Consider the following 25,896-nt stretch of genomic DNA (forward strand, 5'->3'; position numbering starts at 1 on the left):
CAGTCTACCTGGGGATACAGACCTACACACACCACAGCTCAGTCTAACCTGGGGATACAGACCTACACACACCACAGCTCAGTCTACCTGGGGATACAGACCTACACAGACCACAGCTCAGTCTAACCTGGAGATACAGACCTACACAGACCACAGCTCAGTCTAACCTGGAGATACAGACTTAGACAGGACACAGCTCAGTCTAACCTGGGGATACAGACCTACACAGACCACAGCTCAGTCTAACCTGGAGATACAGACTTAGACAGGACACAGCTCAGTCTACCTGGGGATACAGACCTAGACAGGAACAGCTCAGTCTAACCTGGGGATACAGACCTAGACAGACCACAGCTCAGTCTAACCTGGGGATACAGACCTACACAGACCACAGCTCAGTCTAACCTGGAGATACAGACTTAGACAGGACACAGCTCAGTCTACCTGGGGATACAGACCTACACAGACCACAGCTCAGTCTACCTGGGGATACAGACCTAGACAGACCACAGCTCAGTCTAACCTGGGGATACAGACCTACACAGACCACAGCTCAGTCTAACCCGGGGATACAGACCTACACAGACCACAGCTCAGTCTACCTGGGGATACAGACCTACACAGACCACAGCTCAGTCTAACCTGGGGATACAGACCTACACAGACCACAGCTCAGTCTACCTGGGGATACAGACCTACACAGACCACAGCTCAGTCTAACCTGGAGATACAGACCTACACACACCACAGCTCAGTCTAACCTGGGGATACAGACCTACACAGACCACAGCTCAGTCTAACCTGGAGATACAGACTTAGACAGGACACAGCTCAGTCTACCTGGGGATACAGACCTAGACAGGAACAGCTCAGTCTAACCTGGGGATACAGACCTAGACAGACCACAGCTCAGTCTAACCTGGGGATACAGACCTACACAGACCACAGCTCAGTCTAACCTGGAGATACAGACTTAGACAGGACACAGCTCAGTCTACCTGGGGATACAGACCTAGACAGGAACAGCTCAGTCTAACCTGGGGATACAGACCTAGACAGACCACAGCTCAGTCTAACCTGGGGATACAGACCTACACAGACCACAGCTCAGTCTAACCTGGAGATACAGACCTACACAGACCACAGCTCAGTCTAACCTGGAGATACAGACCTACACAGACCACAGCTCAGTCTAACCTGGGGATACAGACCTAGACAGGACACAGCTCAGTCTAACCTGGGGATACAGACCTAGACAGGACACAGCTCAGTCTAACCTGGGGATACAGACCTAGACAGGACACAGATCAGTCTAACCTGGGGATACAGACCTAGACAGGACACAGCTCAGTCTAACCTGGGGATACAGACCTACACAGACCACAGCTCAGTCTAACCTGGGGATACAGACCTAGACAGACCACAGCTCAGTCTAACCTGGGGATACAGACCTAGACAGGACACAGCTCAGTCTAACCTGGAGATACAGACCTAGACAGGACACAGCTCAGTCTAACCTGGAGATACAGACCTACACAGACCACAGCTCAGTCTAACCTGGGGATACAGACCTAGACAGGACACAGCTCAGTCTAACCTGGGGATACAGACCTAGACAGGACACAGATCAGTCTAACCTGGGGATACAGACCTAGACAGGACACAGATCAGTCTAACCTGGGGATACAGACCTAGACAGGACACAGCTCAGTCTAACCTGGGGATACAGACCTAGACAGGACACAGCTCAGTCTAACCTGGGGATACAGACCTAGACAGGACACAGCTCAGTCTAACCTGGAGATACAGACCTAGACAGGACACAGCTCAGTCTAACCTGGGGATACAGACCTAGACAGGACACAGCTCAGTCTAACCTGGGGATACAGACCTAGACATGACACAGGTAAAAGATGGTTTTGAGGGGCGGTAGGTATAGCCTCGAGGTTAGAGCGTTAGGCTAGTAACCGAAAGGTTGTAGGTTTGAATCCCCGAGCTGACAAGGTGAAGACCTGTCGCTGTGCCCTTGAGCAAGGCACGTAAACACAATTGCTCCAAGTGTGCTGGACAATGAGCCGTGGCTGTGATCCCCCTCTCTGCGGGTGGCTGTGATCCCCCTCTCTGCGGGTGGCTGTGATCCCCCTCTCTGCGGGTGGCTGTGATCCCCCTCTCTGCGGGTGTCTCCGAGGGAGTTGGGATATGCTAGAAAACACTTTTCCATGACACACTTGTAAAAGTGACAGGACAAATATAATAAGCACCCCGAAGTATTATTAGAGACGCAACAACTGAGGGTTTATTTTGATTCCCACATGTTTATTGAGGAGTTAAAAATAGTCTCCCTGAAGAAGCTCATTAATACTTTATTACTCTGACATTCCAACCCAACATCAGCTGCACGGAGGTGACGGAATGTTCTAGTGTTCATGTGGTCAACCGTTGAGAATGAGCCCAGCCACTGGAACACGGACCTTTACAGACATCTCTCCTCACAGTTTACCAACCACACATACACCTTTAAAGACATCTCCTCACAGTTTACCAACCACACATACACCTTTAAAGACATCTCTCCTCACAGTTTACCAACCACACATACACCTTTAAAGACATCTCTCCTCACAGTTTACCAACCACACATACGCCTTTAAAGACATCTCCTCACAGTTTCCCAACCACACATACACCTTTAAAGACACCTCCTCACAGTTTACCAACCACACATACACCTTTAAAGACATCTCTCCTCACAGTTTACCAACCACACATACACCTTTAAAGACATCTCTCCCCACAGTTTACCAACCACACATACACCTTTAAAGACATCTCTCCTCACAGTTTACCAACCACACATACACCTTTACAGACATCTCCTCACAGTTTACCAACCACACATACACCTTTAAAGACATCTCCTCACAGTTTACCAACCACACATACACCTTTAAAGACATCTCTACTCACAGTTTACCAACCACACATACGCCTTTAAAGACATCTCTCCTCACAGTTTACCAACCACACATACGCCTTTAAAGACATCTGTCGTGTCTTTGACTATGCCAGATTGATTGCTATGACATGCTATTCTATAAAATTATTTCTCCGTAATTAATATTACCTGATTGAACTAATCATGTAAATATTAATTAACTAGAGAGGGACACCACGAAAGAATATTTATAGAGCTGTTATCTTTCGAATAAACTCTTAAAGATTGTAATATTTTACTAAATAGCCGTCACATTAATCGTCATTATATTCAGTCTCATCTGAAAGTTGTAAGTCCTTGATTATCTGCAAGAATCCTGGCTAACAAGTTGAATCAGCAATACAAAATTGGGTTTAATTATTTATTTACTAAATACCTAACTAATCACACAGAATCACACATATACAATGAAATCATAACTTGATCACAAATTACGTCATACAGAAAACGTCCCTAGCGGGCGGAATAGATATGACAGCTTGTTACACAAAGGGAAGGGGCGGGATTTTAGTGAAAGAGCGGGAGATTCGGAACAGGGCAAAAGCTGTGCTCTCGTAAATCAGTATCTGATGCATTCTAAATTACCGCCATTTGAAGAGGAAAATGCAATGAATATTTACTCTGAGCTGCGCTTCAGTAGGTTGGTGGTAGATGGAAGAACGTATCGCCAACCCGAGTCCTCTGTCCTTTGGAGAATGTCTCTGGTTGTCACGGGATACTTTGTAGTAACGTTGTGTGTGGAAGACGGGATACTCGGACTGTCCTTCCTAACCTGCGTTTGTAGCAGCTGTTGCCAACTCAACGGCTAGGAGATATCACTTCTGTAGTGAACACGAGTTCAAAGTTCATACCATTCACAATCAAAGTCCATGCTGATGTTGGCCTAGTTCTGTAGTTATTGTCTGAACCATCTTGACATCGGATCGTCATCCAAAATGTACCCGGAACAGGAAGTTAGATTCTTGTCTCTGGCTTTATATAGTGGAGGGAGAGGGGTGTGTCTGAAAAGTCTATTACCCAGGTCTCTTCACAGGGGCGGGCCCCTGGTTGAGCAGAAGCCAAATTTATGAAAACACAGATCTCTCATTTGGAAGGTAAAATTACATTTCACCTCTTCACAAACAATGTCATATTCAAACATTTGAATTAAACAACAATTCCATGTGAATCCGATACCTCTGACGTTTAGACTTTTCACAGTAGCGTTTATGTCATTCTATCATTGATGAGAATGTGTCAGAGGGCAACCGAACTGACATAATATACCTTAAGTACCACCGCATATGTACAGTTGGTTGGATTACCAGAATATAGTTCATTTCCCCCAACTTCTGATGTTACCCAGAATCTCTATGTTAACTCATGGGTTTCCTTATGTCACATCAGTTATAGTGGGGGAGAGAGGAAAAAGGGGGAAAGAGGTATTTATGACTGTCGTAAACCTACCCCCAACCCAACGTCATGACACATCTCTCCTCACAGTTTACCAACCACACATACACCTTTAAAGACATCTCTCCTCACAGTTTACCAACCACACATACACCTTTAAAGACATCTCTCCTCACAGTTTACCAACCACACATACACCTTTACAGACATCTCCTCACAGTTTACCAACCACACATACACCTTTAAAGACATCTCTCCTCACAGTTTACCAACCACACATACACCTTAAAAGACATCTCTCCTCACAGTTTACCAACCACACATACACCTTTAAAGACATCTCTCCTCACAGTTTACCAACCACACATACACCTTTAAAGACATCTCTCCTCACAGTTTACCAACCACACATACACCTTTAAAGACATCTCTCCCCACAGTTTACCAACCACACATACACCTTTAAAGACATCTCTCCTCACAGTTTACCAACCACACATACACCTTTAAAGACATCTCCTCACAGTTTACCAACCACACATACACCTTTACAGACATCTCTCCTCACAGTTTACCAACCACACATACACCTTTAAAGACATCTCTCCTCACAGTTTACCAACCACACATACACCTTTACAGACATCTCCTCACAGTTTACCAACCACACATACACCTTTACAGACATCTCCTCACAGTTTACCAACCACACATACACCTTCAAAAACATCTCTCCTCACAGTTTACCAACCACACATACACCTTTACAGACATCTCCTCACAGTTTACCAACCACACATACACCTTTAAAGACATCTCTCCTCACAGTTTACCAACCACACATACACCTTTAAAGACATCTCCTCACAGTTTACCAACCACACATACACCTTTAAAGACATCTCTCCTCACAGTTTACCAACCACACATACACCTTAAAAGACATCTCTCCTCACAGTTTACCAACCACACATACACCTTTACAGACATCTCTCCTCACAGTTTACCAACCACACATACACCTTTAAAGACATCTCTCCTCACAGTTGACCAACCACATGGAGTTAAGTCACTGAAACCTAATGAGCTCTCTGGCCAGTACTGTACCTCGACACACCTCAACGTCATTTGAACTCACGGACACATGACAACCTCATGTAATTACATTGCAGTCAACTGCAGGGAAGTGCACTTTGGATAAGTGCAAAACTCTGTTCAAATGCACGACACATAATTGACTGAATAGAATTATACAGCACTTCAGGAGCACAGTTCAACACACTATCTACTTCTCTCTCTCACACACACACACACCTCACACACTATCTACTTCTCTCTCACACACACACACACACACACACACACACACACACACACACACACACACACACACACACACACACACACACACACACACACACACACACACACACACACACACACACACACACACACACACACCTCACACACTATCTACTTCTCTCTCTCTCTCACACACACCTTCAAATGATAGTTCAACCAGGCACCTGCAAAAACATCTATCCTAACCAATTCAACGGAGAGCGTCCTCGCAGTGCTTTGCCTATCCGTTACTGTCCCGTGGTGAGATCAGAGTGGTTATCCTCCCTGACAACTGAAAGGTCATAACATGAAGAAAGAAAATGGAGGGGTTAGCTCCGGTAGGTCTCGAGGAGCCCGCCACCCGTGACAAGTGGCCTGCTCCAGCCGTTATCTGCGGCGGCGCGTTTGTTCCGCTCCGTGGTTGAGCGCGGGCAGGGCAGTAATGGCAGTAGGGCTACATCCCAAATGGCACCCTATTCCCTAAATAGTGCACTACTTTTGACCAGGGCTGATAGGGCTCTGGTTAAAAGTAGTGCACGAAATAGGGAAGGATTATATCCGCCCTCGTACAAAGCGGATAACAAGGTGACTGGGGCTGATCCGACCCGGTAAACCAATCCAGCAGCACCTGGAGCAGGGGGAACTTGTAATATTATTTATAGCCTGCTAGTCTCTACATTACTACACAGCTAGCTAGACAAGATACTTTGGGCAGACGACAAGTAGCAGTGGCAGAAACAAAAAGCTGAACTAAATGATAACACCAGGTGCAAAGCCTCAGCGACTTGTGGACAACATATTGGCTTCTCCTTGAAATTCATTGGTAAATTATTATTTGATGATGGAAACAAATTAGAATAGCTTTGGCATGGAATGAATAGCCTAAATAGGCCATGAAAACATATTATAGGCAATGTTAAACGGGACCTCTCTCTTTTCCTTCCCTTCACCGTGTATCATTCTATCCAATTAGGCTACTGGAGATGTATCTTACAGGGCTGCTGCTCGTTGTCATGCACTTTAAAGGCAATAGAAAAAGAATTTGCGTGCTGAGCGCGACACAGTGTGCACACTAAACGATACAGCACAGCTGGGGCTCTGCTGCGTAATCCACCACAAATCTGTGTTACAATTACTGTCAGTCCAGCCGTGGGCACCGACCGACGGGGGCAACTTTGTTTACTGTCCCTGTGTTGGCATTGGCCCAGTACCAAAGGTGCCACAGCTGACTAAGGTAAAATTCGTTTTATACTGGATATTTGGTGGATATTCGGATTTCTCTCGTCAATAGTTATTTACCCAGGCAGGCCATGACTATGAAAATGATATATTCTGAATCAGGGGTGGATGGAGAACAATCCAAGCCTTTTTTGCAGATTTGTTTTTTTACAGCAAACAAATGTGTGGATAGTTCTCCATCCATCCTTGATTCAGAATATACAATTTTCATAGGCATGCGTCATGCATCATTGAACGCTTGGTTCAATAGCTATTGAGTAGAGAAAACCGAATATCCACCCAATATCCAATATAAAACTATTTTTACCTCGGTCCACAACCGGACTGGCTGCCGCGGAGGGAGCCCTGGAGCCAACCCCGGCGCGGGCCTCGGGCGCGTCTCTCCGCTATGGGGGTAGCTGATAAACGCGCTGTCTGATCTTTCTGGCTGTCACCCTGCACTAGTATATTATCTGGACATGTTATTTTCTCATCTGCGACTATATTTATAGGGGAGCTGATTGGTCAAACGTCATAACTAGAGCACCTTGCTCCTTTCTGAACATTTTGGACTATCCGCTCCGCTATGCGTCGCAGTTTAGTAGGCTTGTGAAGGTATCGCCCAGTATAGATATCCCCCGTTGCTAGGGCTGCTCACGAGTTGTCTCCCCGCTCTCTAGATCCGTAAAGACTAATCACAGACATGTCAAGTGGACTCGACCGTTATTTAACGTTGAGAGACTTATCATAACGCACCACCACAGCCGCAAAGTAAGACACTTTAAATGAATAACAAAGCGTTATTCCTTAAGATATCCGCTTATGTTGGGATACATTTTCCCGAGCTCCTTTAAATCTTACCTGAAATTGTTCCATGCTAACCAAATTTCGTTTAGTTAATCAACATCAGACGCAGGATATCCAAAGCTTGCTCTGTTCACGTTCATCTCTCATTCCCGGGCCGTTGTAATGTTTCTATAAAGCCGTTGTATTAGCAGACTCTCTTGGCCAGGTTACAGCGGCTCACATTGAGGCAGCGCGATGCCAAATATCTCGTCTTCCTAGGAGCACGAGCATAACCTACTCCCGCCGAATCCGCGTGGCTCTGTCTGGTGAGCGCGCGGCGCCGGTAGAGGACCTCTCTCCAGTGTGACAGCTGACAGAATCGCTTATTCCCTCTCTCCTCATGGGCATTCCCCACACTATCAGACACCGTCTGCCTTTATCCGTTCTCCAAATGATAGACATTGAAGGGCATTTAAAACCTGAGATATGGTGAAACCATTTTTATATATTATTTTGAGAGTGCAGGTGTAATGTCACTCATATCAGGTGTGTGTGTGTGTGTGTGTGTGTGTGTGTGTGTGTGTGTGTGTGTGTGTGTGTGTGTGTGTGTGTGTGTGTGTGTGTGTGTGTGTGTGTGTGTGTGTGTGTGTGTGTGTGTTCAGGAATTATACTAAATTCCTCTGCTGAAGTGACTATAATTAAAAAGGACCCAACCCTTGTTATCCACAGGACAAGTGTAGGTGTGTAAAATCCCTATGTTTTCATTGGCTGCTCCATGACCAGACAGGCCATCTATCCTGTTACTATTGGCTGATCTTAAACTGAGAGGCCATATGTGTGTTTATTTACTGTCACTAATCCAAACTGTGTGACGTAACATCTCCAACCTATCTCCTATCCTATTGGTTAAACCATGCCCGGAACTCTGTATTCTGTGTTTCCATTGGCTGATGGCCGGTACAAAGGCCGCCTCCTGTGTGTTTCTTGACGTGGGTGACAAACAGGGTGATAGTGCGAGCAGCTGGCAGAAATCAGACCAATCTGATGGCTCATTTGGCTTATGTCTGTGTGTGTCTGTGTGTGTGTAAGTTTGTGTGTGTGTGTGTGTGTGTGTGTGTGTGTGTGTGTGTGTGTGTGTGTGTGTGTGTGTGTGTGTGTGTGTGTGTGTGTGTGTGTGTGTGTGTGTGTGTGTGTGTGTGTGTGTGACATTTGGCTGTGGGTTCTGCCAACATGAAGGGACACATTTACTCAATAAACAGTAAGGAGGACACATTACACATTATCTAAACCCAGGGATGTATTGATGTTGCGTATACTGCCCTCGCACGCACACACGCGCGCAAGCACACACACACACACACACACACACGCGCAAGCACACACACACACACACGCAAGCACACACACACACACGCAAGCACACACACACACACACACACACACACACACACACACACACACACACACACACACACAGGGAGTGGAACATCACCCCCCACCACAGATAACAACCACATGGTCAGGGAACCCTTATCAATCTCCACAACAGGATGACTGAAAGCGTCCCTTGAATGGGTTCAGTGGAGTATACACTCATCCCTGGCCAACCAGCGTTGACAGAACATACAGCCACCCACCACATGTCCCCCAGTCCCCATACACCAGAGACCACACTGCTGTGTTCACGGTCAACACATCATGTCACTCAGAACATACAGCCACCCACCACATGTCCCCCAGTCCCCATACACCAGAGACCACACTGCTGTGTTCACGGTCAACACATCATGTCACTCAGAACATACAGCCACCCACCACATGTCCCCCAGTCCCCATACACCAGAGACCACACTGCTGTGTTCACGGTCAACACATCATGTCACTCAGAACATACAGCCACCCACCACATGTCCCCCAGTCCCCATACACCAGAGACCACACTGCTGTGTTCACAGTCAACACATCATGTCACTCAGAACATACAGCCACCCACCACATGTCCCCCAGTCCCCATACACCAGAGACCACACTGCTGTGTTCACGGTCAACACATGATGTCACTCAGAACATAGGACACATTAAACAGGGGTGGGCAACTCCAGTCCTCAGGGGCCTGATTGGTGTCACAGTTTTGCTCCAGCTAACACACCTGACTCCAATAATCACCTAATCATGATCTTCAGTTTAGAATGACAATTGATTAATCAGCTGTGGAGAAAAGGGATGGAGAAAACGTGTGACACCAATCAGGCCCTGAGGACTGGAGTTACCCACCCCTGCATTAAACCGACATGGAATAAGACCCACTGGACAAACTATGGGACTTTAAGAGAACAATAACATGGAATAAGACCCACTGGACAAACTATGGGACTTTAAGAGAACAATAACATGGAATAAGACCCACTGGACAAATTATGGGACTTTAAGAGAACAATAACATGGAATAAGACCCACTGGACAAACTATGGGACTTTAAGAGAACAATAACATGGAATAAGACCCACTGGACAAACTATGGGACTTTAAGAGAACAATAACATGGAATAAGACCCACTGGACAAACTATGGGACTTTAAGAGAACAATAACATGGAATAAGACCCACTGGACAAACTATGGGACTTTAAGAGAACAATAACATGGAATAAGACCCACTGGACAAACTATGGGACTTTAAGAGAACAATAACATGGAATAAGACCCACTGGACAAACTATGGGACTTTAAGAGAACAATAACATGGAATAAGACCCACTGGACAAACTATGGGACTTTAAGAGAACAATAACATGGAAACATTCTTAGATGATTTGGCCCCGTCCAGAAACAACCCCTAACACATACACCCTAGATAGTTCACCATTTTTCCCACTTTTGTATATTTGAAAGGAGTTCACATAGTTAATTCAATCTACAGGAAGTCCCTACTAGGCTAGGGGATAAGGGAACTGCCTGGGGTTTTCTGTCAACAACATCTCATTGTTTCCCATCGAAACTCAACGTATTATGGATAAACGTCTGTTTTTACGCATGAATTCCACGTGGTTACAGGGTTGAAACAGAAACAACTCAGAGGGTTAAGTTTAGGTATTCATTGTGAGTGGTTAAGTTTAGGTATTCATTGTGAGTGGTTAAGGTGGCTCAGTGGTCTAATGAGGGGGTGCTCTGGCTCTGAGCATCACGAGTTCGCTCCCAGTGCTGGGCAATCGTTTGACATTTCTTTTGGGGGTTGAGCACAGAGGAAGGCATATATCGACGTTCTCAGGACCTTTTGAAACGTCTGAAACCGCCGTCTATTTCTAGTGATCAGTTTGTTGCTGTAGGTGCCCTTACTCTCCCCTGAAATAAGCATTGTGGAGAAGCCTTTAAGGTTGACTAGACGTGATATACAGCGTCTCCACTTGGATGATGACAAAGCTTCTATTCTCTGGGCATTAAAATAATACCATCATTTATTACATTTCTCCATATTCTCTTAATTAAAATTCATTTATCACAGTGTGAGAATTCAAAACGGAGCCATTAAAGAGACTGCTCTCTTGGCTATATCTATCGGAGGGTGTGTGTGTATGTGTGTGTGTGCTTGTGTGCAGTGATAAATCATATTTAACAATCTACATTTGATAAACCTGACCATCTGACTCCATTTAATATTATAGTAAAACCAGGTGTAATCAAGAATTCTGAGTTTGGCAGGACTAAGGGAATAGTCATGAGAAGTGAATGTATTATTTATAAACGTTGTAAGATGAATGAAATAACATACACGGCATAAAGCTGAAGTTACAAGTCAACACTGACATTAACAAAGCATCTCCAATCTAGACCTATAGATCCTCAGGTTACCTTCCAAGACAAAGCATCTCCAATCTAGACCTATAGATCCTCAGGTTACCTTCCAAGACAAAGCATCTCCAATCTAGACCTATAGATCCTCAGGTTACCTTCCAAGACAAAGCATCTCCAATCTAGACCTATAGATCCTCAGGTTACCTTCCAAGACAAAGCATCTCCAATCTAGACCTATAGATCCTCAGGTTACCTTCCAAGACAAAGCATCTCCAATCTAGACCTATAGATCCTCAGGTTACCTTCCAAGACAAAGCATCTCCAATCTAGACCTATAGATCCTCAGGTTACCTTCCAAGACAAAGCATCTCCAATCTAGACCTATAGATCCTCAGGTTACCTTCCAAGACAAAGCATCTCCAATCTAGACCTATAGATCCTCAGGTTACCTTCCAAGACAAAGCCTCTCCAATCTAGACCTATAGATCCTCAGGTTACCTTCCAAGACAAAGCAGGAACTACTCAGACCAACTCAGACCATGGGCTTCGCTAGCTTACAAGAGAATCATTTCACACAACCTTATTCCATGGGCAGCGTACAGGAGTAGAGGCAGAACAACCTTATTCCATGGGCAGCATACAGGAGTAGAGGCAGAACAACCTTATTCCATGGGCAGCGTACAGGAGTAGAGGCAGAACAACCTTATTCCATGGGCAGCGTACAGGAGTAGAGGCAGAACAACCTTATTCCATGGGCAGCGTACAGGAGTCGAGCCAGAACAACGGCATTTCATTCCATTTACAACAGTTGAAGGTGTGACTCTTTCTAACGAAAACCAACCACCGTTGACCAGTCAAACAATACCAAGTTACAGTAACCTGATCGCCCAGGCCTGACCTCCACAGGATGTCACAGCATCTAAAGGCTGGTGTGGGGGGTGACACCAGCACAGATGAGGCACAATTCCTAAAGACTATAAAAACCCTTTGCATAGAGTCATGTAGAGTTCCCCCTGTACAGATACAAGTTACCATAGAGTCATGTAGAGTTCCCCCTGTACAGATACAAGTTACCATAGAGATCAAACATCCAGATACAAGTAACCACAGAGATCATTCCTCCCTATACAAGTTACCACAGAGATCATTCCTCCCTATACAAGTTACCACAGAGATCCTTCCTCCCTATACAAGTTACCACAGAGATCATTCCTCCCTATACAAGTTACCACAGAGATCATTCCTCCCTATACAAGTTACCACAGAGATCATTCCTCCCTATACAAGTAACCACAGAGATCATTCCTCCCTATACAAGTTACCACAGAGATCATTACTCCCTATACAAGTAACCACAGAGATCATTCCTCCCTATACAAGTTACCACAGAGATCCTTCCTCCCTATACAAGTAACCACAGAGATCATTCCTCCCTATACAAGTTACCACAGAGATCATTCCTCCATATACAAGTTACCACAGAGATCATTCCTCCCTATACAAGTTACCACAGAGATCATTCCTCCCTATACAAGTTACCACAGAGATCATTCCTCCCTATACAAGTTACCACAGAGATCATTCCTCCCTATACAAGTTACCACAGAGATCCTTCCTCCCTATACAAGTAACCACAGTGATCCTTCCTCCCTATACAAGTTACCACAGTGATCCTTCCTCCCTATACAAGTTACCACAGAGATCATTCCTCCCTATACAAGTTACCACAGAGATCATTCCTCCCTATACAAGTAACCACAGAGATCATTCCTCCCTATACAAGTTACCACAGAGATCATTCCTCCCTATACAAGTAACCACAGAGATCATTCCTCCCTATACAAGTTACCACAGAGATCCTTCCTCCCTATACAAGTAACCACAGAGATCATTCCTCCCTATACAAGTTACCACAGAGATCATTCCTCCATATACAAGTTACCACAGAGATCATTCCTCCCTATACAAGTTACCACAGAGATCATTCCTCCCTATACAAGTTACCACAGAGATCATTCCTCCCTATACAAGTTACCACAGAGATCATTCCTCCCTATACAAGTTACCACAGAGATCCTTCCTCCCTATACAAGTAACCACAGTGATCCTTCCTCCCTATACAAGTTACCACAGTGATCCTTCCTCCCTATACAAGTTACCACAGAGATCATTCCTCCCTATACAAGTAACCACAGAGATCATTCCTCCCTATACAAGTTACCACAGAGATCATTCATCCAGATACAGAGTGACAGAGAGGAGACAGAGGAGAGATAGAGGAGACAGAAAGGAAATAGAGAGGAAACAGAGAGGTGACAGAGTGGTAACAGAGATGAGCCAGGGAGGAGACAGAGAGGACACAGCCAGGGGAGAGGGAGGGGACAGAGTGGAGACAGAGTGGAGACAGAGTGGAGACAGAGTGGAGACAGAGATGAGCCAGAGAGGTGACAGAGAGGAGACAGAGTGGTGACAGAGTGGTGACAGGGAGGAGACAGAGAGGAGACAGAGTGGTGACAGAGTGGTGACAGAGTGGTGACAGAGAGGAGACAGAAGTAAGACAGGGAGGAGACAGAGTGGAGACAGAGTGGTGACAGAGTGGTGACAGGGAGGAGACAGAGAGGAGACAGAGTGGAGACAGAGATGAGCCAGAGAGGAGACAGAGAGGAGACAGAGTGGTGACAGAGTGGTGACAGAGTGGTGACAGAGAGGAGACAGAAGTAAGACAGGGAGGAGACAGAGTGGTGACAGAGTGGTGACAGAGAGGAGACAGAGATGAGCCAGAGAGGTGACAGAGAGGAGACAGAGTGGTGACAGAGTGGTGACAGAGTGGTGACAGAGAGGAGACAGAAGTAAGACAGGGAGGAGACAGAGTGGAGACAGAGTGGTGACAGAGTGGAGACAGAGTGGAGACAGAGTGGTGACAGAGTGGTGACAGAGTGGAAACAGAGTGGAGACAGAGAGGAAGACAGAGTGGAGACAGAGAGGAAGACAGAGTGGAGACAGAGAGGAGACAGAGTGGAGACAGGGAGGAGACAGGGAAGAGACAGGGAGGACATGGTTTGGGGCCAAGCCTACACGTTCCACAGGGATGCCGACCCATGTTGACTCCTAAGCTTCCCACAGTTGTATCAAGTTGTCAGGATGTCCTTTGGGTGGTGGACCATTCTTGATGCACACGGGAAACTGTTGAGTGTGAAAAACCCAGCAGCGTTGCAGTTCTTGACACAAACTGATGAACCTGGCACCTACTAACTACCATACCCGTTCAAAGGCACTAATCTTTTGTCTTGCCCATTCACCCTCTGAATGGCACACACATACAATCCATGTCTCCATTATCTCAAGGTTTATAAATCCTTCCCCAACCTGTCTCCCCCCCTTCATCTACAAGGATTGAAGTGGATTTAACAAGTGACATCAATAAGGGATCACAGCTTTCACCTGGATTCACCTGATCAGTCTCTGTCATGGAAAGAACAGGTGTCATTAAAGTTTGGTACACTCAGTGTACAGTCGTGGCCAAAGGTTTTGAGAATGACACAAATATTAATTTCCACAAAGTTTGCTGCTTAAGTGTCTTTAGATATTTTTGTCAGATGTTACTATGGAATACTGAAGTATAATTACAAGCATTTCATAAGAGTCAAAGGCTTTTATTGACAATTACATGAAGTTGATGCAAAGAGTCAATATTTGCAGTGTTGGCCCTTCTTTTTCAAGACCTCTGCAATCCGCCCTGGCATGCTGTCAATTAACTTCTGGGCCACATCCTGACTGATGGCAGCCCATTCTTGCATAATCAATGCTTGGAGTTTGTCAGAATATGTGGGTTTTTGTTTGTCCACCCGCCGCTTGAGGATTGACCACAAGTCCTCAATGGGATTAAGGTCTGGGGAGTTTCCTGGCCATGGACCCAAAATATCGATGTTTTGTTCCCAGAGCCACTTAGTTATCACTTTTGCCTTATGGCAAGGTGCTCCATCATGCTGGAAAAGGCATTGTTTGTCACCAAACTGTTCCTGGATGGTTGGGAGAAGTTGCTCTCGGAGGATGTGTTGGTACCATTCTTTATTCATGGCTGTGTTCTTAGGCAAAATTGTGAGTGAGCCCACTCCCTTGGCTGAGAAGCAACCCCACACATGAATAGTCTCAGGATGCTTTACTGTTGGCATGACACAGGACTGATGGTAGCGCTCACCTTGTCTTCTCCGGACAAGCTTTTTTCCGGAGGCCCCGAACAATCTGAAAGGGGATTCATCAGAGAAAATGACTTTACCCCAGTCCTCAGCAGTCCAATCCCTGTACCTTTTGCAGAATATCAGTCTGTCCCTGATGTTTTTCCTGGAGAGAAGTGGCTTCTTTGCTGCCCTTCTTGACACCAGGCCATCCTCCAAAAGTATTCGCCTCACTGTGCGTGCAGATGCACTCACACCTGCCTGCTGCCATTCCTGAGCAAGCTCTGTACTGGTGGTGCCCCGATCCCGCAGCTGAATCAACTTTAGGAGACGGTCCTGGCGCTTGCTGGACTTTCTTGGGTGCCCTGAAGTCTTCTTCACAACAATTGAACCGCTCTCCTTGAAGTTCTTGATGATCTGATAAATTATTGATTTAGGTGCATTCTTACTGGCAGCAATATCCTTGCCTGTGAAGCCCTTTTTGTGCAAAGCAATGATGATGACACGTGTTTCCTTGCAGGTAACCATGATTGACAGAGGAAGAACAATGATTCCAAGCACCACCCTCCTTTTGAAGCTTCCAGTCTGTTATTTGAACTCAAACAGCATGACAGAGTGATCTCCAGCCTTGTCCTCGTCAACACTCACACCTGTGTTAACGAGAGAATCACTGACATGATGTCAGCTGGTCCTTTTGTGGCAGGGCTGAAATGCAGTGGAAATGTTTTTGGGGGATTCAGTTCATTTGCAACTTTGCAATTAATTGCAATTCATCTGATCACTCTTCATAACATTCTAGAGTATATGCAAATTGCCATCATACAAACTGAGGCAGCAGACTTTGTGAAAATTAATATTTGTGTCAATCTCAAAACTTTTGGCCACGACTGTAGTATAAATGTGTGTGTTGCCAGGATAGATCTCCAACACTGTCGCTGTGTGGTGCAGCTTAGTCTGTTGGAGTGGGACAGACTGTTAAACAGCCATCACTAGCCCGGCTACCACCCGGTTACTCAACCCTGCACCTTAGAGGCTGCTGCCCTATATACACAGACACAGTGGATTTGATTTACAATACTTTGGTAGCTAGGGTGCATTGTACAGGGCTATTGGTACATTACCAGTTCATGAATGATCTTCTACTGTTGCTTCTAGGGATCAATAACCTTACTGTCAGGTCTATTTACTGTAAGATGTACTGTATCCGTGGTAACTGCGTGTGGCTTCTGGGTGTTGTTAGACTAATGCTGTCGGGGTATTCCTACGCCTCAGTTCGCTATGGGGTATTTGTACAAGAGTACTGTTGCTATGGTATTTGTACAATAGTACTGTTGCTATGGTATTTGTACAATAGTACTGTTGCTATGGTATTTGTATCGCTCTGTTGCCAAGATAATTACATGCATGTTTCGGCGTCTTCTAGTCCCAATGAGAACTCTGTCATTAGCGCGTACACACACACACACAAACACACACACCCAAACAGTTACTCATTAAGACCTCACACACACACACACACACACACACACACACACACACACACACACACACACACACACACACACACACACACACACACACACACACACACACACACACACACACACACACACACACACTGGGTGTTTAGTAATTACCACCGTAGCTTCGTTAATAATGAGAGTGAATACGTTGTGCACACACAGTCAACTTCACACACACACACGTTACTGACTAACACCTCACACACACACACAGTTTATCATTTCCACTTCACAGTTCACACACACTTTCCCCACACCTCCCATCTGTCTCCTCCTCTCTCATTCCTCCTCTGGCGTGTATTAAAGCCCAAACACACACACACACACACACACACACACACACACACACACACACACACACACACACACACACACACACACACACACACACACACACACACACACACAAACAGGCATTCTGAGACTGATACTCCTCTGGCTAGTTTTGAAGCTGCTGCATTAAACATGCATCAGCATAACGGTAAATATCACCTCCCTAGAGGGACCAACTGTTGAGGCATTTCACAAAGCTCTAAAGGAAACCAACAGGAAACAGGAAACCAACAGGAAACAGGAAACCAACAGGAAACCAACAGGAAACGGGAAACCAACAGGAAACCAACAGGAACAGTTATTTATATACAGTTTGTTACCATCTGACATAACTTAGAGAAAAGACGGCTATTCCCAAATCTTGATAGTCACACAGTCATTCACATACACACACACACACACACACACACACACACACACACACACACACACACACACACACACACACACACACACACACACACACACACACACTAATGCAGGCAGTCTGAGCCCTGAGTGGAAGTAGCTGAATATAATCTAATTGCTAATTATAACCATGGCAGGCCTCCACAGCGTTGAGCTCAAAGCAGAATAACCTGCTCCTCACACAGTACAGCCCCCTCCCCGACCCCCCCAGCACTCCTCCAGCCCGCCCACCCCAGTGATTAGTTCTCACCCCTGGAAGAGAACAGCAATTAAGTGCAATCAGCGGCTCCAGCCTTGGACGCATCATCCCAGGTTCTGTTACCGCGGGATACCTTGTGGAGACTTTCTGGAACACGCACATCCCTCAACAGGGACTAGGGCCAGCAGTGGTGTGTGTGTGTGTGTGTGTGTGTGTGTGTGTGTGTGTGTGTGTGTGTGTGTGTGTGTGTGTGTGTGTGTGTGTGTGTGTGTGTGTGTGTGTGTGTGTGTGTGTGTGTGTGTGTGTGTGTGTGTGTGTGTGTGTGTGTGTGTACACGCTGGGGTCAGGACCACTAACAGGCTGTAGCCTGAGGGACAACATGATACTGGTATCAACCCTCCTACAGAGACTACTGGGGGTTACTAGAACAGGGGGGGTCAACCCTCCTACAGAGACTACTGGGGGTTACTAGAACAGGGGGGTCAACCCTCTACAGAGACTACTGGGTTACTAGAACAGGGGGTCAACCCTCCTACAGAGACTACTGGGGGTTACTAGAACAGGGGGGTCAACCCTCCTACAGAGACTACTGGGGGTTACTAGAACAGGGGGGTCAACCCTCCTACAGAGACTACTGGGGGTTACTAGAACAGGGGGGTCAACCCTCCTACAGAGACTACTGGGGGTTACTAGAACAGGGGGTCAACCTCTACAGAGACTACTGGGGGTTACTAGAACAGGGGGGTCAACCTCCTACAGAGACTACTGGGGGTTACTAGAACAGGGGGGGTCACCCTCCTACAGAGACTACTGGGGGTTACTAGAAAGGGGGTCACCCTCCTACAGAGACTACTGGGGGTTACTAGAACAGGGGGGTCAACCCTCCTACAGAGACTACTGGGGGTTACTAGAACAGGGGGGTCAACCCTCCTACAGAGACTACTGGGGGTTACTAAACAGGGGGTCAACCCTCCTACAGAGACTACTGGGGGTTACTAGAACAGGGGGGTCAACCCTCCTACAGAGACTACTGGGGTTACTAGAACAGGGGGGTCAACCCTCCTACAGAGACTACTGGGGGTTACTAGAACAGGGGGGTCAACCCTCCTACAGAGACTACTGGGGGTTACTAGACAAGGTGGTCAACCCTCCTACAGAGACTACTGGGGTTACTAGAACAGGGGGGTCACCCTCCTAGAGACTACTGGGGTTACTAGAACAGGGGGGTCAACCCTCCTACAGAGACTACTGGGGGTTACTAGAAGGGGTGGTCAACCCTCCTACAGAGACTACTGGGGTTTACTAGAACAGGGGGGTCAACCCTCCTACAGAGACTACTGGGGGTTACTAGAACAGGGGTCAACCCTCCTACAGAGACTACTGGGGGTTACTAACAGGGGGGTCAACTCCTACGAGAGCACTGGGGTTACTAGAACAGGGGTGGTCAACCCTCCTACAGAGACTACTGGGGTTACTAGAACAGGGGTGGTCAACCCTCCTACAGAGACTACTGGGGGTTACAGAACAGGGGGGTCAACCCCCTACAGAGACTACTGGGTTACTGAACAGGGGGTCACCCTCCTACAGAGACTACTGGGGTTACTGAACAGGGTGGTCAACCCTCCTACAGAGACTACTGGGGGTTACTAGAACAGGGGGGTCAACCCTCCTACAGAGACTACTGGGGGTTACTAGAACAGGGGGGTCAACCCTCCTACAGAGACTACTGGGGATTATAAAATCAGTCGTTTTATAATCAGTTGCAGACCAGAGCTTGAACAAAATACAACAGACGTTTTTGAAATGTAGCATCCAACACTAATAAGACATATTATGGTCAGACTTCCCTATGGGAAGTAACAGTTATGGGGCCAACAGTTATGGGGCCAGATAAACAGTTATGGGGCCAGACAGACAGACAGTTACGGGGCCAGACAGACAGACAGTTAAGGGGCCAGAGTGATAGACAGTTATGGGGCCAGACAGACAGACAGACAGACAGACAGACAGACAGACAGACAGACAGACAGACAGACAGACAGACAGACAGACAGACAGACAGGCAGACAGTTACGGGGTCATACAGACAGTTATGGGGACAGACAAACAGACAGTTATGGGGCCAGACAGATAGACAGATAGTTATGGGGCCAGACAGATAGACAGTTAAGGGCCAGAGAGACAGACTGACAGTTATGAGGCCAGATAGACAGACAGATATGGGCCTGTACAGACAGACTAACAGTTACGGGGCCAGACAGACAGTCAGATAGTTATGGGGATAGACAGACAGTTATGGGGACAGATTGATAGACAGTTATGGGGCCAGACAGACAGACAGACAGGCAGTTATGGGGACAGACAGACAGTCAGTCAGTCCACCACTAAAGGAAGCCTCAGTAGTAACAGGAAGTTAACAACAACACACTGAAGAGGAGGGGTGGGAGAAGAAGAGGGGTAGAGAAGGGAGGTAGGAAGAAGAGGGGGTGGGAGAAGAGGAGGGGTGGAGAAAGAGGATAGAGAAGAGAGGGGTAGAGAACAGGAGGGGTAGAGAGAAGAGGAGGGGTAGAGAACAGGAGGGGTAGAGAGAAGAGGAGGGTAGATAAGAGGAGGGGTAGAGAAGAGAGGGGTGAGAAAGGAGGGTAGAGAACAGGAGGGTAGAGAGAAGAGGAGGGGTAGAGAACAGGAAGGGTAGAGAGAAGAGGAGGGGTAGAGAACAGGAGGGGTAGAGAGAAGAGGAGGGGTAGAGAAGAGGAGGGGTAGAGAAGAGGAGGGGTAGAGAGAAGAGAGAGGTAGAGAAGAGGAGGGTTAGAGAAGAGGAGGGGTAGAGAAGAGGAGGGGTAGAGAAGAGGAGGGGTAGAGAAAAGGAGGGGTAGAGAGAAGAGGAGGGGTAGAGAAGAGGAGGGGTAGAGAAGAGGAGGGGTGAGGTGGAGAGAAGAAGAGGGGTGGAGGGAAGAGGAGGGGTGGAGAGAAGAGGAGGGGTAGAGGAAAAGGGGAGGGGTAGAGAGAAGAGGAGGGGTGGAGAGAAGAGGAGGGGTGGAGAGAAGAGGAGGGGTAGAGAGAAGAAGGGTAGAGAGAAGAAGAGGGGTAGAGAAGAGGAGGGGTAGAGAAGGAGGGGTGGGGTGGAGAGAGAGGAGGGGTAGAGAGAAGAGGAGGGGTAGAGAGAAGAGGAGGGGTAGAGAGAAGAGGAGGGGTAGAGAGAAGAGGAGGGGTAGAGAGAAGAGGAGGGGTAGAGAGAAGAGGAGGGGTAGAGAACAGGAGGGGTAGAGAGAAGAGGAGGGGTAGAGAGAAGAGGAGGGGTAGAGAGAAGAGGAGGGGTGGAGAGAATGGAGGGGTAGAGAGAAGAGGAGGGTAAGAGGAGGATGGGTAGTAAGAGGAGGGTAGAGAAGAGGAGGGTAAGTGAAGAGTAGGTGGCTTGAGAAGAGAGGGGTGAAGAAAAGAGGTGTGTGTGAGGACGAATAGGGGTGTAAAGAAAGAGTTGGATAAGAGTGTGGTAGAGAAGAAGGATAGAAGAGGAATGGTTAAGAAAAGGAGGTGGGTATAGAGAAGAGGAGGGGTAGATGAGAAAGGGTAGAGGAGAGGAGAAAGGATGTGTGTGTAGAGAGGTAGTAAAATGAGGGGTAATAAGAGAGAGAGATGTGGAGAGGGTGATGGTATAGAAGAGAGATGGTAGAAATATAGGGTAAGAGAGGATGGATATAGAAGAGGAGGTTAGGAGAAGAGATGGGGAGAGATGAGTAAGGAGATGGGTAAAGGGGAAAAGAACAGTCATAAAATACAGTGTGGTGTTAAGGGAGTCTTATAACTGATGAGATAAAGGAGGCGGAGAGAATGCTGAAATCACAGTCCTAAATGGTACCCTATACCCTATATAGCGCACTACGTTTGACCAGAGCCCTGTGGGATATAAAGGAAACAGGTTTCCATTTGGGACGCAGACAGAGATTAAAACGAGACTGAAATAGATGTGAAATGTGACTCTGGGCAGAACTCTCAACTTGCTGAAGAGAGGAAACATATTGAAGTGGATGACAGATCGTCTGAGCATTCAACCAGTCTACGCCAATAAACACAAGTCCTCCTGTCTTGTACGGCTCAGTTGGTTAGAGTGGCACTACCTGGCAACGCCAAGGTTGTCGTTTAATTCCAGCAGGGATCCACTCCTACACTATATGTGCACCTCCTGTCCTGTTATCTCTTTGGATACGTGTCTTTATGATAAGTGGTCTACAGAAACAGCTGTTAGATCAGTGACTTGGGGAGTGACGACGACTCGGGGGGAGTGACGACGACTCGGGGGGAGTGACGGCCTCATCCTCATCACACAGCTAGAACATCGACAGGCCCTGTCCTCTGATCAGAACATATAGCAGCTAGAACATCGACTGGCCCTGTCCTCTGATCAGAACATATAGCAGCTAGAACATCGACAGGTCCTGTCCTCTGTTCAGAACTATAGAGCAGCTAGAACATCGACTGGCCCTGTCCTCTGATCAGAACATATAGCAGCTAGAACATCGACTGGCCTGTCTCTGTTCAGAACATATAGCAGCTAGAACATCGAGGGGGCCCTGTCCTCTGATCAGAACATAATAGCACTAGAACATCGAGGCCCTGTCCTCTGATCAGAACATATAGCAAGCTAGAACATCGACTGGCCCTGTCCTCTGTTCAGATACATATAGCAGCTAGAACATCGAGAGGCCCTGTCCTCTGATCAGAACATATAGCAGCTAGAACATCGACTGGCCCTGTCCTCTGATCAGAACATATAGCAGCTAGAACATCGACTGGCCCTGTCCTCTGATCAGAACATATAGCAGCTAGAACATCGACTGGCCCTGTCCTCTTCAGAACATATAGCAGCTAGAACATCGACTGAGGCCCTGTCCTCTGATCAGAACATATAGCAGCTAGAACATCGACTGGCCCTGTCCTCTGATCAGAACATATAGCAGCTAGAACATCGACTGGCCCTGTCCTGTCAGAACATATAGCAGCTAGAACATCGAGAGGCCCTGTCCTGATCAGAACATATAGCAGCTAGAACATCGACAGGCCCTGTCCTTATTCAGAACATATAGCAGCTAGAACATCGACTGGCCCTGTCCTCTGATCAGAACATATAGCAGCTAGAACATCGACTGGCCCTGTCCTCTGATCAGAACATATAGCAGCTAGAACATCGACTGCAGCCCTAGAACATCGACTGGCCCTGTCCTGATCAGAACATATAGCAGCTAGAACATCGACTGGCCCTGTCCTCTGATCAGAACATATAGCAGCTAGAACATCGACTGGCCCTGTCCTCTGTCAGAACATATAGGCAGCTAGAACATCGACTGGCCTGTCCTCTGATTCAGAACATATAGCAGCTAGAACATCGACTGGCCCTGTCCTCTGATTCAGAACATATAGCAGCTAGAACATCGACTGGCCCTGTCCTCTGTTCAGAACATATAGCAGCTAGAACATCGACTGGCCCTGTCCTCTGATCAGAACATATAGCAGCTAGAACATCGACAGGCCCTGTCCTCTGATCAGAACATATAGCAGCTAGAACATCGACAGGCCCTGTCCTCTGATCAGAACATATAGCAGCTAGAACATCGACTGGCCCTGTCCTCTGATCAGAAACATATAGCAGCTAGAACATCGACTGGCCCTGTCCTCTGATCAGAACATATAGCAGCTAGAACATTCGACTGGCCCTGTCCTCTGATCAGAACATATAGCAGCTAGAACATCGACAGGCCTGTCCTCTGATCAGAACATATAGCAGCTAGAACATCGACTGGCCCTGTCCTCTGATCAGAACATATAGCAGCTAGAACATCGACTGGCCCTGTCCTCTGATCAGAACATATAGCAGCTAGAACATCGACTGGGCCCTGTCCTCTGATCAGAACATATAGCAGCTAGAACATCGACTGGCCCTAGAACATCGACCTGGCCCGTCCTTGTTCAGAACATATAGCAGCTAGAACATCGACAGGCTTTGTCCTCTGTTCAGAACATATAGCAGCTAGAACATCGACTGGAGGCCCTGTCCTCTGATCAGAACATATAGCAGCTAGAACATCGACGGCCCTGTCTCTGATCAGAACATATAGCAGCTAGAACATCGACAGGCCCTGTCCTCTGATCAGAACATATAGCAGCTAGAACATCGACTGGCCCTGTCCTCTGTTCAGAACATATAGCAGCTAGAACATCGACTGGCCCTGTCCTCTGTCAGATCATATAGCAGCTAGAACATCGACTGGCCCTGTCCCTCTGATTCAGAACATATAGCAGTAGAACATCGAGAGGCCCTGTCCTCTGATCAGAACATATAGCAGCTAGAACATCGACTGGCCCTGTCCTCTGATCAGAACATATAGCAGCTAGAACATCGACTGGCCCTGTCCTCTGATCAGAACATATAGCAGCTAGAACATCGAGAAGCCCTGTCCTCTGATCAGAACATATAGCAGCTAGAACATCGACTGGCCCTGTCCTCTGTTCAGAACATATAGCAGCTAGAACATCGAGAGGCCCTGTCCTCTGATCAGAACATATAGCAGCTAGAACATCGACTGGCCCTGTCCTCTGATCAGAACATATAGCAGCTAGAACATCGACTGGCCCTGTCCTCTGTTCAGAACATATAGCAGCTAGAACATCGACAGGCCCTGTCCTCTGATCAGAACATATAGCAGCTAGAACATCGACTGGCCCTGTCCTCTGATCAGAACATATAGCAGCTAGAACATCGACAGGCCTTGTCCTCTGATCAGAACATATAGCAGCTAGAACATCGACTGGCCCTGTCCTCTGATCAGAACATATAGCAGCTAGAACATTCGACTGGCCCTGTCCTCTGATCAGAACATATAGCAGCTAGAACATCGACTGGCCCTGTCCTCTGTTCAGAAAATATAGCAGCTAGAACATCGACTGGCCCTGTCCTCTGATCAGAACATATAGCAGCTAGAACATCGACTGGCCCTGTACTCTGTTCAGAACATATAGCAGCTAGAACATCGAGAGGCCCTGTCCTCTGATCAGAACATATAGCAGCTAGAACATCGACTGGCCCTGTCCTCTGTTCAGAACATATAGCAGCTAGAACATCGAGAGGCCCTGTCCTCTGATCAGAACATATAGCAGCTAGAACATCGACTGGCCCTGTCCTCTGATCAGAACATATAGCAGCTAGAACATCGACTGGCCCTGTCCTCTGATCAGAACATATAGCAGCTAGAACATCGACTGGCCCTGTCCTCTGTTCAGAACATATAGCAGCTAGAACATCGAGAGGCCCTGTCCTCTGATCAGAACATATAGCAGCTAGAACATCGACTGGCCCTGTCCTTTGTTCAGAACATATAGCAGCTAGAACATCGAGAGGCCCTGTCCTCTGATCAGAACATATAGCAGCTAGAACATCGACTGGCCCTGTCCTCTGTTCAGAACATATAGCAGCTAGAACATCGACAGGCTTTGTCCTCTGTTCAGAACATATAGCAGCTAGAACATCGACTGGCCCTGTCCTCTGATCAGAACATATAGCAGCTAGAACATCGACTGGCCCTGTCCTCTGATCAGAACATATAGCAGCTAGAACATCGACAGGCCCTGTCCTCTGATCAGAACATATAGCAGCTAGAACATCGACTGGCCCTGTCCTCTGTTCAGAACATATAGCAGCTAGAACATCGACAGGCCCTGTCCTCTGTCCAGATCATATAGC

The sequence above is a fragment of the Salvelinus namaycush genome, unplaced genomic scaffold (assembly GCF_016432855.1).
Source record: "Salvelinus namaycush isolate Seneca unplaced genomic scaffold, SaNama_1.0 Scaffold472, whole genome shotgun sequence".
NCBI classification, from domain to species: domain Eukaryota; kingdom Metazoa; phylum Chordata; class Actinopteri; order Salmoniformes; family Salmonidae; genus Salvelinus; species Salvelinus namaycush.